A 14,099-nucleotide genomic window follows, 5' to 3' on the forward strand; every position below is an offset into this window, starting at 1 on the left:
TCTTTCCTGTTACGTGTCCTACTCCAAATGTACAGGATACTATTGAGCAGGATGTGAAACAGAAATTAAACTGTGGTTCAGGTTGCATATTGAAAAGAAGTAGCGAGAGGACAAAATTTATCTTTTTATCAGACGTGATATCTTTCCGTCAATTGTGATCAAAAGATTTTTGTCGTCTCAACAAGATCGTTTTGTAAAGATATGTGTGTCCAGTTGACGTCTTCTTAAAGTCGAGCTGCAAACAGTCCATGGTGATGCTGCAACAATCCAGCCCGAGCGTAACCACACAAGAATGTTCTGATGAAAGCTTGGAAGCGGTGGCAAATATCAGCTGCAAAACCTACCAATGCCTTGTAAGTCTTCCTTTTTCTTAGCATCTGTCGCTGCTTGCCAGAAGCAGCCGCGCCGCGCGGCGGTTCTTTCGTACTGAGTTATCAGCTAGAAATGAAAATATTCTAAAGTTGCTTCATGACAGAATTCTTGGTAAGGAAAAGAAACTAAAATAATCCATGAAATCCTGTATGCTGCACTTCAACGTAATACATTTCCATACCACTAGATAAAGTCATTGGTGAAGCTTAAACCCGAACGGGTGTGAAATAAATGTAATCATCGTAATTCGAATGCTGTGGTTTTAGAATATTGTTGGTGTTACAGGTCATTAATTCGGCAGTTCTTGAGCGTGGTTTCAAGGGCCACTCATAATATTATGGCGTCAAAGGTACCCGGTAGGCGCCAAAAAGGCGCCTGTGCAAAAAGCATGCCAACAAAACTAAATGGCAAGGATGACACAAACGAGGGTCCGTAACCACGACCCGGAACCCGAACATAATTGCGTGCAATAAAAACCACAGGGGTCACCAGCTGGAGGGAATGTCAGCGTGCAAATGTCATTTGGAAAGACCGTGGGAACAGCTTCCTCAAGGATACAGGAAGCATTGTATTACTGCAATATATGAAACGAAAATTGATTGAAAAAGACATTGTCCACTCATAAATACATTACATGAGTAGAAACAAAACGTTGAGGGAAGTGCTGACAAGTCTGCTAGCGCTTCGCGCCAATGCGCATAGCCAAGTCTCTCAAACTACAAGCTGGCATCTCAGAATGCAGCTTTAGGGAGCTTAAACTTTCGCCATGCTGTTCAAACCTGGGTCCTGGGGGCTACTTCCAGTTTCGTGATTTAAACAATTCCTGCATGCCCAAAATTTTTGAAATTACCTCTTGTTTTAAAGACAACCGTACGAAGCATAATGAAATAAATATAAAAAGGTATTTATTTCAATTCCTTGCGAAAATCTTTTCATTTTCAGTTGCACGACTCATCACCCCTTCTCGTATTATCCCGGTAAGAAACCAACAGATGTACAAATTTTGGAAGCACCTGGTTATCTCATTGTATTATTCAAATCATGAGCGGTTCAAAGCAACAATAAAATAACTTTTTTAACTTCGGGGGCATTACATTTCCTGATTACTCCTTCAGAATTGATGCTTTTTTTCCCTCAACTTTGTAGGGCCCGTGGCGCGCCACGGATTCAAAGGCCACGCCACTTCCCAATGCTCCCTGCCCGCGGCCTGTTTCCTTCTCCCCGCTCGTTCGGGGATAACCGGTCCCGCGCGAGGGGGCTATAAAAGAAGGCACGCGCCTTCGTCTCGCCCTCTCTTCGCTCCTGCTCTTGGTCCCTGCCTCCTCGTTCCTGCTTCGCGCCTGGAGCTTCTGTACGGAAAACGACCCGCCGGCCGCAGCCCCCCGGACGACGACCTAGCACCGACTTCGACGATCCCTGTGAGATTAAAGATGTTTGTTACACGGCCCGCTGTGTGTTTGTCGTGCGCATCCCTCGGGCAGAGAAATCGCCCACAACTTCCAACTGATAACATTACAAGACCTGATAATTACGACTCTTGCATTCTAGTTGTCACGTAGTTCCAGATAGGTTCCTAATTTAACCCCTTCATTTCTGCCTTGATCCTACAGCCTAAGATATGGTCAAAAATATTTGCAGGTGCAATGAAAATGCCGTGCAAGATTATGAGCTCTCAGTACGAGAAGAACAAGACGAAGTCCAAAGCGGGCTAGTGATTGGCCTCTTCGAAGTTAGTGCCTGATCCTTGAAGGTGCCTTCATAATGCTCATTTCATTTTGCATGTTTGCATTGAATAGATAGTACTGCAAAGCTAGATAGTCTAGACGTCTTCTATGAAGGTGTCAACCAATTATTGATAGATTTCAAACTAAAACGCCCGTCTATCACTCTACCATCTGCTTGTCTGTAGCAATCAATGATCGCGTTTTTTCAGAGCATGGCAACCACTGTGTTAAGTACTCGGGTTTAAACACTTTGCATGGCGTAAACTTCAAACTAACACCTATCTAAGTCCCCAATTATGTAGCCTATATTCGAAATAACTCTATAAAGACCAATGCAAAAATTATGATAACAAAGCCAATCTAAATCATGTGATCTGGAACTGGCCACTGTCTCTACCCGCGAACAGCTTAATACGCGACTCTGTTCCGTGGGAAGCTCTATGATCAGCTCCGACCTGGGGACACAGATCAATCTCCTCCAGCTGGCCGAAAACGCCGCCGCTGCCCAAGGGATAGTGGCCGTCGTTTAAGCAGAGGACGGCCATTCGGTCGCTTCTCTGTATCCGCGGGTAACAAAGTTTCACCACCGCAAGCAGAGGCTCAAAAGCGAACCAACTCTATTCACGCATTCAAAAGCAATCATTTCAGCTGGCGGCACCAACCACGATCAGCGGTGTGACACAACTATGTTGTCATTTTCTTGGCCTCTTTGTCCGAACCAAAAAACAGTAACACTGTCTACGTAGTACTGTAACCGATAATTACGAGTGTCTTCATTTTTCATGTACCCAGAGAGCCGAGTACGTTGGCATTCAACTAATCACTGAGCTAAATTTTTATAGATGATGAACGAGGTTACAACCTAAGCAGCGAATTTGTGGCTCTTCCGTTACGACTGTGCCACATTGCCCCATGTCAACACTGCACTCTTAGCGCCAACTTGCTCCTTCACATCACTTAATGCTGACAAACGCTGAGTCTGGCTGGCACGCAAGCACTGCAGAGGCAGCCGGGCAGCCCTAAGCCACCATCAAGTTATTTTTGTGCAAGCCTAGCTTACGCTACACATTGAAAGAGGTATAAAGAGGTCGCTGACAGACCTTTGTATGGAAATGATTGGAAGCACAACTGCAGTGTATCGCCGTTAGCCGCTTACAAACACTACCACGAAATTTTACTTTCTTCGGGAATCGGCCGTCTACTGCCTGATGCCATCGTTAACGTGTTATTGTTATTCAATTGGACATCGTGCATGAATCTATCTTGTTGTACCAGCGAAATGAACGGGGAGGTGAATGAGGCCATACCGATGTATGCCATTGAAGGTGTCGAACCGAAAAAAGCGTCTGCGCTTTCGTTAATTATTTCGTTGAAAAAAGAAAAGTGCATACGAAGGAACATGCTTAAAATATTCCTATTCGCTATTAAATTCTTAAATTCGCTGAAATAAGGCATGTACTGAAAAGAGGCATGTACTGTTGTCGTCAAAGTAACAGACCCCATGGTTTGTTTCTCATTTCTATAATAAGGCACCTACGTCTTCGCTAAAGATCATACGTCTGCACATTTGTGGAGAATGGTTCGTCTCACCTTACCATCATTTTGAGTTTTCGGGATGACATAAATGCTCTGCTGTGTGACTGAGAAGCGAACTATGAAGCCTTGTTATTATTGACCAAGTTGATATTTGCAACCTTAATCAGAAGTTTAGAGGCCAAAGGGCTTGCTTCTAAGCCGCGTAGTGGCGCCCCTTTAGCTTTCATGGAAGAACTTCTCTTTGGAGAGGGTAAAACAAACAATCTTCCTAACCTCAAGAGGTTTCGAACACTGGGAATGCATTACAAACCATAGAACATGGCTCAGAAGCAATTAAGCCCAACGGCCCTTATATTTTAACGGGCTATATAACAATGTATGATTATGCTGAAAACATGGAGGCACGGGGTTGGCAAAACGCGCAAGTGCCCTTTCACTCACGATGTCTGCATCTGCAGAAATCTGTATTCAGCAGCGGCTTGTATATCAGCGGCAGTGCGAACAGTACGTGTGTGCAATGTGGTACTGTTCGACCATGTACGCTTACCACGTGGTGATGTTCCAGTAAAAGCAATATTCGTATTATGGGCGCCTAGCTGCTAAGAGGGGGGAGGGGGTGCAATGTAGTGCTCTTTTCCAACTATTTTTATTATCTACCATCTCAGGGTTCCCTGTTCTTAAAAGAGGCAATGGATGAAAGATGGCTGACAAATTGGACCTCTATGCCAAGTGATGTGTCATGACTACGGAAGGAAGTCGCAATACATGTTGCCTTTTCAAATGAACAGCCTCTTCAAATGAACAACGAACACATAGCCTGTGTGCTTGACGCTACAGCTGCCTGCTCGCTATCTTGGTCCCCTGTGTAACCTACCAGGCAACCTATTCACGGCATGAACGGGAGTAAATGTCAATGATTTTTTTTTCAATCTCCCTTTCTATCGATGAGACGTCATTGAGTGGTGTTTCTTTTCCAGAAAACGTTGGTTACAAACCTTTCAACAACATACCTGCACAAATCGAGTGCAACTCTAGATAAGAGAGAGCCTTAGCAGTGCGAAGACGGCACGAATCAACAAACAGATGCATGCACATAAGGCACTCTGACTGAAGATTAGTTTTCTTGGCCGTCGTATTCACACTGTCACCGCTCAAACATGTGAACCAACAAGCAGCTACCTCTACTCGTCAGCTTTTTGCGAAGTGCAAAAGCCAAAATCGCCATGCTTTGTGCATCAGTAACCTGAATATGCCTTAAATTGCGAAGAACCCGCTTCCCCCAGAAATGCCTTGGTTGCACCACTATTCTTCAGCTATAAATTTTGAATGCTTCTCTTGGCTGTTCTTCTTTTCAATATAGCCGTTTTAAGATGCCTATCCCCTCTGTTGGGCGATCTTTTTCTAGTGGCTCTAGCACTCATTACTTTTACCAGACGTATAAGTTTTTCATGTTAGGCACAAGACACAGACGTAATTATGTGGCAACCGGCAACAAGAAATTTTAGGAGGAAAAATTAAAACCTACTTTTTTTAAGAAATAAAGTCCTACAAATGCACCGCAAAAATAGCATCGTTCCTCATTCCTACTTTCGCCTGCTAGAGTCGCCAATGAATAAGATTCTAGCAATAAGCTTCATTGTAAAATGGCAGTGATATATATATCGCTTATAAGCGCGCTCCTATCAATAAACGTTTGTCACCACCACCATCACCTAGACAAACAGTCATTGCAGAGGTAGAGTGCTACTTTGCGTACCATTCAGCTTTACTTTCAAGCTATAGCAGTTAATTTCAAACACGGTAGCTTCCGGAGGCAGCGGCTCCGCATTCCGAATCACAGGTGCGGAACAGATCTTCACCCCTGGATGCCCTACAGCACCAGTTGAATCTTCGACGCGTCAAAATTGTTCATTCACTGCTGACTCATAAAATAGCTTGGCCGCTGACTGTGCTAGACATCAGTCAACTCACGCCATTTCCAGCGCCTAATGACAGTAGAAGGGGGCGTGTCGTCACCCTGCCCAGGCCGGATGGTATCTTATCACGGTGGATCCGCATGAGCTTTTCATCTTAACCTATCTGTGGTTTGCTTCGTGCACCTGGAAAGCTTCCAGCATTCATTAGGCGTCTTAGCTGAGCAAGGTTCGACATCACTTATCGGCGGCAAACCGCCGACAATGTTTGCAAAATCAGGTGAAAAAATGGGATTCGGCAGACAATTCTTTCATTACATTGTAGCGCAATCAGCCGTGTACTCGAACTCGCCTTCGCGGAATCCTGGATGCTGATGCCGACGCGGCACGTAGTGAGAGACAATGCAACGTGACCACATTGCAGCGCCTGACCTTGTCACAGACTGCTCTGTCAATACATCTTCTACTTTCACTTCAACCGCTCCGCCCTTTTATTTCTCAAGCTGAGCTACAGACTAGATGTTTCTTCACGATTGCAGACTAGATGTTTTTTCAATCCATACGTGTTGAGCAAAATCTACCCGGACGTTCAGCCGGAGTGCAAATGGTGTCAGAAATCGGCAACCTATGACAACATATTATGGAACTGCAGCATAGCACCGCCACCGGCGGATATTATGCGTGATCCTTCCCTCGAGCAGTGGGAGGCCGTGTTGGCCAGCTCAGACCCGGTCGTCCAGACCAGGGCCGTGGAGTGGGCCACCCAGGTCGCCGTCAGCCATGGGTTGATGGCCATCTAACGCGAAATCGTCCACACATGCTCTCTGACGAAAATAAAGTTTTTCCATCCATCCATCAAGCTGAGCTTCTGTCACGCAAGAGTTAACAGATACTAAATTTTGAAGCACTAGCTTACTGGCTGCAAGTTGACCCATTCACAATAAGGTTTCTTTCCCAGTCCGATGGTTTGTTATGTTTGCATAAATGGCATGGTCCAAGGTTGACATGTCATTACGCTAACTATATTGATGTGACTGCATCTGATCTAACGTAAGGAATTACGATCAGTACGTTAACTGCTCTATTGGCGTGATTATGAATGAAGACTCTGATGGTATGTTCTTTCCTTCAATATATTTTGGCCATGTGAGGATATTATACTGTATGAATGTCAAGGACAAAATAAACTTCTATGAGAATTAACCTACAAGTTTTGCGCGATAAAGGACATCCAGATCGGACGTGTCTGGCTGTCCCACCTCTCACACACCTCTCAGTAGTAAAACTGCACACATGCATATTCGGCCAAAACATTTTGAACAATTTATTGCCCCATACCGATAGGAGTCACAAAAGTGTTTTCTACTATGCATACGCATTCCTTGGAGGTGGTCTTGTTAGCCAGAGTTCACGTTACATGAATGAACGGAAAAACATTCGGTGGCAGCAGGAACGGGGAACGTGAGAACAGGCGGGATTGTACGACCATGGGCAAAAGCGTGGTGTCTGTAGGGGTGATTAGCGAAAGGGCTGTCAAAACAATTTTCCTAAGGCAAAGGTAAAGTGACAAATTGAATTGTATTTTTGTTTTAAATTTTTGGTCTATCTTATAACCGGGGAAAAAAACAATTACAGAATGTCAGCGACAGGGGCAACAGGATTTCTACAAAGATCACGTTAACGACACATGCACGTTGGAACTACGAGATAATGATATACCAAATATCATGGCCAACCAGAATATCTGACGATATAAAAATGAAACCCTCAACAAAACGATACATCGCCTCAATTAATCGCACTCAGGGCAACGCGGATAAATCCCAAAAAAACGTTCTCTCGCCGGAAGCAAACAAAACAAACAGCTTGATTATGTGCAGCTCCAGCTTGCATCATATGATCTTGACGGTGGAATTGCAGATTAACCATGGACCGCCACGTTTGACGTGCGTCTTCCCCTGTACGACGTTAGGCCGGAATGACTGAATGACTGCAAGTAATCTCTAGCACACATTCCTTGATCATATTGTAGCTGCTACGTCCTTCATGAGCCCCTAGTACCCAAGCTTATTTCATATTGCTTGATTATGAAGTCATTGAAGCCCTATCCAAAAAAAAAAAGAAACCGCTAAGGTACCTCCCTACTACTCAGCGCATATAGTTATCGGGAATTGCTCCCCCGCAACATCCCGTCCAGGGGTTTGGCTGCGACCGCGATGCAGTCGCCGCCACGTGGTAGCCTGTTCTCTGCTGAGCGAAACGTGCGGACGAGGCAGGCTCGCTCTCAACTCCTTGTAGTAAATGGTAACGGCATGATACGTGTCCAGTGACTCACCCCGTCGGGCACCAGCATTCGAGATCCCTTCACCAGTTCGGCTGACAAAATCTCGAACATATTGCGACTGCTCCAAAATTATTTCTACCTTGTGGGGATCTGTAACATGAACTGGCATCACATAGTACAAGAATGCTTTCCCACAAAGCGTAAATCTCGTCACTCGGAGATTTACACTATATATGAAAGTACGCTTTATACTGTGTGATGCAAGTTCACGTTACAGATCCCCACGAGGTCGAAATCATTTTATAGCACTCACTCCACTGCGGAAACTCTATCTTCAGGTCGAGATGTCCACTAAAAAATGAGCCCCACTGCGCCTTTGATAACCTTTAGTGGGCTCAAACAACTTACTCTGGCGCACGTCTGGTCAGAATATCCTAATTATATTCACGTATACACCGATGGATCTGTGTCAGCAGAGGCATCCACTGCATCTGTAGTCACACCAGCTCAGAAAACGACTCTACATTTCTTTTTCGGACATACTTCAACATCAACCTCTGCTGAACTTGTAGCCATTCGGGAATCTATTCGCTACTATGTGAGGAACCACCTCAAAAATGGTGTATATTCACGGACTCAAAGACTGCATTACAAATTTTGGAAAACTTCTTACGCCACACTGCCTACCAGTCCCTGGCACTAAACATTATGAAGCTCCTCACATCTGCCCAGCTCCAAGGTCACAGGATAATGTTTCAATGGGTCCTTGCCCACTGCGGGCTCCGAATGAACAGGCCGATGGTGAAGCGAAAACGCACTCAGCAATGTCCTCCAAACAGCTGTGCCTTTTTCAAGAGCGGATACGACATGCCTTCTTACGAGTTGTATGAAAAATGCTACAGCAGCTTACTGGACCCAGCCAGAAGCCCGACACATTCGTCTAAAAAGCCTCGATCGAACATTGAAATTTTATGTTCCGCGTGATATTCCGCGTCATCAGGCATGCTTACTACATAGACTTTGTTTAAACGTGGCTTTCACGCGCAAGTACTTGCATTTAATTGGACAGGTGGACTCGCCGGAATGTTCAACTTGTGGCATCCCAGAGACTGTGGACCATATATTATTGGTGTACCTAGTGTATGTGGGCAAAAGAAGTGTGCTAGCCGCTTACTTGAAGCGTTTGGACAAGAGACCTTTGTCGGAGGAACTGCTGCTGGGCGCTTGGCAGGACAAGGGGAAGGGTGTCCAGGCAGTGCATGCTCTTTGCCGTTTTTTGTGCCCCAGCGGGCTTGATTCGCGCTTGTGAGGCAAGCTACTTTGCCTGTATATATATTTCATATGACTTCTCCCACATCGTCACCCATCATTATCTTCTTTCTTCTCCCCTTCCCCTTCTCCAGTGCAGAGTAGCCGGCCAACCTCTCTGCTTTTCCTTTCAATAAATCCATATATTGGCACTCGCTGCGGTAGCTCAGTGGTTAAGGCTCTCGGCTACTGATACGGGGCACCCGTGTTTGAACAAGACCGCGGCGGCCGCGTTTCGATGGAGACGAGACGCAAATGCGTCCGTGTGCTGTGCAATGTCAGTGCACGTTACAGAGGCCCAGGCAGTCGAAATTATTCAAGAGCCATCTACTACAGCACCTCTTTTCACTCTCTTGGTTCCTTCAATCCCACCTTCCTCCCAGCACGGTTCAGTTGTCCTTGGCCTCCATCAAAATGCTACCTCCGCGGCCAGGCTTTAAACAAGCGTTCACGGCGCAGCGTCTGAATCAAGCAACCACACGACTACCACAACGTGTTTATGCGCATAGTTAATTCTTCTTCTTCTCCCTCGTTATAATGGCACATACCCACAGTGGGGGATTGGCCAGAATTCATTGTAGGTGACATAATATAATTGATAATGTCGATTTGACTGTTTGATAGAAAACTTAATAATTAGGAGTTAGTGCTGCTGAAATAATTTAATATTTTGAGGCGATAGCAATAGAGAACAATAAAAAAAGAATTAAAATTGTAAAATAATTAAAAAATAATAAAAAGAAAAAAAGAGTACAATTCAGACAGATCAGCGCTAACACACAAATCTTCCAGTAGCAATATTATAATTGTGAAGTAACTCACACACCGGTTTTAGGGCATACCCTTTCACGGTTGAACCAAAAAAGGAGGAGAGCAGGAACTGTAAATGGCAATCCTAGGCGAGCAAGAGGTATTTCTAAATAATTTCTTCTCTGAGTAGCATATACCTGCGGCAGAAGAGGATGTAATGTTCAATTGTTTCCACATCATCACATGACGCACAAAGATTCAACGGCGTAAATCCAGAGCGACATAAATAAAGATTGAGAGAAGGAATTATAACAACGCATAAGCGTCATGGAGACCTCACATTGGCTCGAGATACAACATCGGACATTCCAATGGAAATTTAAATGACTGAAATCCGTAGTCGCAAGTAGTCAGAAAAAGAGGAGAAAGCAAATAGAAAGAGGGACACGAAAAGATGATTGTGAGAGAAGACAACGAAGACAAAACACGGATTTGGCATCCAGATCGGACGTGTCTGGCTGTCCCACCTCTCACACACCTCTCAGTAGTAAAACTGCACACATGCATATTCGGCCAAAACATTTTGAATAATTTATTGCCCCATACCGATAGGAGTCACAAAAGTGTTTTCTACTATGCATACGCATTCCTTGGAGGTGGTCTTGTTAGCCAGAGTTCACGTTACATGAATGAACGGAAAAACATTCGGTGGCAGCAGGAACGGGGAACGTGAGAACAGGCGGGATTGTACGACCACGGGCAAAAGCGTGGTGTCTGTAGGGGTGATTAGCGAAAGGGCTGTCAAAACAATTTTCCTAAGGCAAAGGTAAAGTGACAAATTGAAGAAGAAGGTGACGAACGGACGGCAGTGACGTTCGATGCGAAGAGGCTTAGTATTAGGGCACCGCTACGAGCAGAAGGCGTGAATCGGCTAAGTATTGGGCGGCTAGTCCTCTTTTTTCTGTTTTCCCCTGCGCATTTTCGCTTTTCACCGTGTTGATAACGCTCGCAGAGAGATTGTAACTGTAAAGTGATGTCTACGCAGTCTCCCGGCCAGGGGCGCTCCCCCTGGTCGGCTTTCATTACTCCTCACGATCTACCTCTGGAAACGTTCCAACGATCTGGCGTTCCAAACATTCCTGTGGCGCTGGTGCCCAAGGATGGCGGATTTATTATAATGAATAACCCTGGGACTGTTCGAGCTGCTCTCCAGGCAGCCTCTACCCTGTATGACTCGATCACAGAAGTGAGGCAGTTTGGGCGTGGCGGGATACTGTGCCGATCTCCAGACCTCAATTGCGTGAAGGATCTGCTTAAATGCAATTCATTTGGATCACTTCAGGTGAGCAGCTTTATCCCTACTCATCTTGCATGCACAAAGGGATTAGTCCGAGGAGTAGACTCTTCTTTAACTCCAGCTGAGACCCTCGACCTTCTTTCGGCGGCTGGTGTGGTAGCGGTGTACCGTTGCAGCCGGGAGGTTAATAATACGCGGGTACCAACAGAGTCGGTGATTGCCACATTTGCGGGAACTTCATGCCCGTCAGAGATAAAAGCATGGCCATTGATCTTCCGTGTGGATCCTCTTGATTCTAAGCCACTGCAGTGCACTAATTGCTGGCGATATGGTCACAGTGCTCGTGGTTGTAAGTCCTCCGTGCGGTGTTCCAAATGTGGCGATGGTCATCATTCGTCATCATGTTCACAACAACACGACAATTGCTGCCTTTGCGGTGGAGCCCACGCTGCAAACTCCTTGGAGTGTCCATCTCGAAAACAGGAGCTGCAAATTCTAGAGGTAATAGATAGAAAACGCTGTTCGCGTCGTGACGCTGTATAATAGAAGTTAAGGACCGATTACACGGTTATGCAGGTGTGTCAGCCCGATCAGGTGTGCCTCTGGATGCATCAATCTCAAAGGCGATAATGACTGCAGTGGAAGCATCAATGAATAAAATGGTCGACCGAATAGTTGCTACTGTCACAGAGTGTTTTTCTAACGTTCTGGCAGTTCAGCTAACGCAAGCCCTGCAATCAGGAACAGCCCCTTTCATAGCAAATATGCCCTCTGAAAGCTCTCAACTGCTTGAAAGCACTACTGTTGCTTCGCCTAACAGGGCTGCTCTCCCAGATGACGATGAAAACATTGATGACGCAGAGATGGTAGAATCAGATGTAAGAATTCTAAAACGGTGTGGGTCTCCCATGTCCAATCATTCTTCTCCGCGGTCCCAACCAAAATCAAATAAACATCAGCATACATTAAAGCCAAAGGATAATATTTTGGAGCAGGCGGTTGCGGCTGCCAAGAGTTCACAATCATATATGGGCACTAAGAGTTATCCAGTGGAACTGTCGTTCAATTCTAACAGCTACAACAGATTTAGTTTACATTTCTTCTCAATATAATCCACACATAATTATTTTGCAAGAAACTTGGCTAACAGCCGAAAAGCATTTCTATTTACAAAATTATCATTCATTCCGACAAGATCGCCAATCAAAAGGAGGAGGTTTAATTATATTTGTCTGTACAAAATTCTGTCACAGGGCTAAAATTTCTTTCCAGTTATCTTCTATAGATTGTGAGTTATTGGCCCTAGACTTTGAAATTCCAGGGCACTGTCCGTTTTCCTTAGTGAATGCTTATTTCCCTAGCGGTGTACAAGATACAAAACCTCTAGATCTGCTATTAGTTAATTGGCGAAACTCAGTTCTTCTGGCTGGCGATTTTAATTCGCATCATGTGTCATGGGGCTACAAGACAGATAGTTGTGGCAAGCGTCTTTGGGATTGGATAACAAATAATAACTTTTCCTGTAGAAATTCGGGTTCAGCCACATTTATAAGAAAACACAGTCAATCTGTGTTAGATTTAACTTTTACCTCTCCCAGTCTCTTCGTTAATAATTGGTCGACACTTGATTGTGGCACCTCTAGTGACCACATACCGATTGCGTTTGAGGTTAATCACCCTGTAACTCCAGCGACTTCTCAGTTGAAGTCATTTATCAACTATAATAACTTTCAGTCAACGTTACGCTCTAATCTTGAGTCATTGACTAACACGGATGAAGAAGAAAAATCAAAACGCTTATGCTCGGTGATTGAGGATTGCCGTAAGAAGTCTGAGATCTTGGTACGGAGCTCAAAGGGGAATACTTCAGCTGTTTGGTGGAATGCTGATTGTTCCCGAGATTACAGACGTAGAAAGGCGGCATGGAAAAAGCTTCTCCACAACCAGTGCCCGAAAAACTGGCAGGATTACAAGTTCATTGCAGCTACTTTTAAACGTACAGTTGCAAAAGCGAAGGACGAGTATGATGCTAAGCATTTTGATTTCCTCTCTAAATCTGGCAATCGAACTGCTCTTTTTGGTTTTTTACGCTTGCGGAAAAAGATTCCGCAAGCACAAAATCTACATTCCTTTATTTTGACTCCACATGAAGCAATAGACACAATTGAAACAATTGCCAAAGGACTGGAGAAGCGTTTCTCGTCTGCACTTCCTTCGGGCTCGATACCTGTAATGCCAATGGAACCAGTTTATTATGATCCCCAAATTTCCGTCTCTGAGCTTTCTCCTATAGTTATGAGGTTACCAGCCGCTGCTCCCGGTCCTGATAAAGTAACTTCAAAAATGTTAAAAATTCTTTTTGACGAGTCACCTCAGACGTTATTAGAGCTAGTAAATTATTCCATGAAACATGCTTGGATACACCCAGAATGGAAACTTGCCAAAATAATTCCTTTACTTAAGAATAAAGGCGGTGCCTTGTCCATTGATAATATTAGACCAATTGCATTGACATCAAACATCGTAAAATTAATTGAAAGAGTCATACTTATACGTGTTTCAGAATTCACAGCCCTTGCCAAATTGGTTTCCGTCAAAAGTGTTCCATCTGGAATGCGCATGCTGATCTCGAAAGTCGAGTTCTTTTAGCGCGGCGCCAAAAAATGTACGCTGCCTTGATAAAGCTAGATATAGTCAAGGCCTATGCTAGCGTTGAGCATAGCATTCTATTGCAAAAATTGAAATCTCTTCAGTTTCCACATTATTTAGTAGCCTGGATATCTGAATTCCTCCAAAACCGAGAGTTTTACTGTGCACTAAATGGCGTCCATTCTGGCAGATATAAGCAAGCCAGGGGAGTGCCGCAAGGAGCAGTCCTTTCACCAGTCCTTTTCAACATACTACTCAGCTCAATA

The sequence above is a fragment of the Amblyomma maculatum genome, chromosome 3, assembly GCF_055883805.1.
Source record: "Amblyomma maculatum isolate TAMU_Amacu chromosome 3, ASM5588380v1, whole genome shotgun sequence".
Taxonomy (NCBI): Eukaryota; Metazoa; Arthropoda; class Arachnida; order Ixodida; family Ixodidae; genus Amblyomma; species Amblyomma maculatum.